Source organism: Rhinatrema bivittatum, chromosome 9, assembly GCF_901001135.1.
Source record: "Rhinatrema bivittatum chromosome 9, aRhiBiv1.1, whole genome shotgun sequence".
NCBI lineage: Eukaryota > Metazoa > Chordata > Amphibia > Gymnophiona > Rhinatrematidae > Rhinatrema > Rhinatrema bivittatum.
This window is the reverse complement of record NC_042623.1, coordinates 232,452,487-232,454,791: the sequence shown is the minus strand read 5'-3', so window position 1 is coordinate 232,454,791 and position 2,305 is coordinate 232,452,487.

The following is a 2,305-nucleotide window of genomic DNA, read 5'->3' as shown; positions in this document are numbered from 1 at the left end:
TTTTTTTTGCCCATCCTTTCTTCCCCTTCTCCCTTGTGCATGTGTGCACTCTTTCTCTCCTCCAATGCACTCCTCATTTCCCCCCTCTGCTTTGTGTGCATGTGGGGAGGTGAGAGTGAGGGGGTTTGTGTGCTGGGGGATGGATTCTTTCTCCCTTGCAATCTTGACATTCTCCCTTCTTTCCTGTGTGTGTGTGTGTGTGTGTGTTATGAAGTTGGAGTGAGTGGTAAGTCGGGAGCTATGTGCATGTCAGGAGTTAGTGAGCTAGGTATGTGTATATGAACTCTCCCCCTCACACTCTCTCTTCTTTGCTCCTCCAACCCTCTCCATCTCCCCGTGTATGTAGGGGGGGGGGGGGTATGTGTTATGGTGTGAGTGACTGGTATGTGTGAGTTGGGGAATGTTTGGGCATGTGATGTGGGGTGGGAGGGTGGCTGGACTGTGATTGGTAGTAGGGGTGATGTAAGAACTAACTGGGTGGGGGGAGGGTAGGGAAATTACTGGGTGTGTGTGAGTAGAAGTCATACATTTACTCCTTGCCCTTTCCACTTTCTCCCTTCTCTTCCTGTGTAGGTATGCATGTGTGTAGGGGATATTTGTGTTGTGAGGTTGGAGCAGAGGATGTATGTTGATGGAGTTGGGCATTTTTCTTGTGTATGTAGAGCTTGGGGGTGTACTGACGAGTGTGTAGGGGTGAAGGTTGAGGTTGGTGGTATGAAGGTGTATGTATGGGTGGGTGTTTATATAATGGGGTGGAGGAGTTGGTGTGAGGGTGGAGATGCATGTGGGAGGGGGATTGGATAGTAGAGGTTATGTGCATGGGGGACAGTGGGCTTGGGGGAGTCGGGGGGGGGGTATTTGCATGCTCCCCCTCCCTGCCACTGCTTAATACTGGCATTTAGTAGGATGGGATTTATTTAATGTTTGGGTACTTGCCAGGTACTTATATCCTGAATTGGTCACTTGGAAACAGGATGCTGGGCTTGATGGACTGTTGGTCTGACCCAGTATGGCAACTTCTTATGCTCTCTCCCACTACGCCCTTTCTCTCTCACTACACCCCGACTCCCCTACTGCTCCCCTTTCCCCATCTTCTCATTGTCACGTTCCTCCCCTCTTCCTTGCTCTCCTACTGCACCCCGTCTTTGCCCTCTCACCTTGGGGTCCAAGGTCATTTATGTACAGCTGAAACAGCCTGGAAGCCTCCACCAACCCTTCTGGTGTCCACTGCCCTTTCAATTTTCTCATGCGCTGATGGGGGCCTGGGAACCTCAGCCAGCTCTTCTACTGCCAGTGTCTTCATTTTTTTTTTTTCCTTGTGTGGGTGGGGCCTGGGAAACTCCCACCAGCTCTTCTGCTGCTTGCTCCACTGCCCCTGGTTTGCTGGTGGGCCCAGAAAACCCCACCAGCCCTTTTGATTCCGGTGCCTCTATCTGTTGTTTAATTTTTTGGCTTTTTGTGCTGGTGGGGCCTCAGAGCCCCCACCAACTCTTCTGCTGGCCTGCCACAGTTTTTCTTTGCCTCCTGTGCGGTGGGGCCTGGGAAACCCCATCAGCTCGGGTGCTGCCAAGTGCCTCCATGAGCTTTTTATTTTGGTTCTTTGCGCTGGTGGGGCTCAGGAAACCCCATACCAGTTTCTCGTTTGCTGGCGCCATTGCTCCACTGCTGTGTTGCAATTCAGGCTTTGGTGAGCCTCTCTTGCTACCTTGTAACCCATTCTATTGCTCTGGGTGATGTCATTATGTCATGCATAGGCAGGTGCAACATAATGGTTACTGGGAGCCCCTTCTATTTTTATAATATACTAGCTGTTAAGCCCGTAACAATGGGCAACATTTAAAAAAAAATGTTTGGTCCATTTCCTTCCCACACGCTCCCCCTCATTCTCATCTCCCCCCTCTAGTCTCCCTCCCCTCACTCTCTCCTCCCCCTCCCCTCACTCTCGCCTCCCCCTCCCCTCACTCTCTCCTCACTCTCTCCTCCCCCTCCCCTCACTCTCTCCTCACTCTCTCCTCCCCCCTCCCCTCTCCTCTCTCCTCCCTCCCTCTCTCCTCCTCTTTCAATCCCCTCCCCTTTCAGCTCATCCATAACCGGCAGAAGTGGGGTGTCCCTCCCTCGTGCGCGTTGTCGCCGCCGCTGCTCCTGCTTCTGCTTCTGCTTGTCGCTGCCGCTGGTACTGCTCCTGCTACTCGCCGCCGCTCTTGCTCCTGAACCCAGCGCCATTTTTTTTTTTTTTTTTTGGGCATGCTGCGCTCTGACCGATGTGTTCGCCCGCGCATGCGCGGTAGAGTTGCTCTCTACTGCG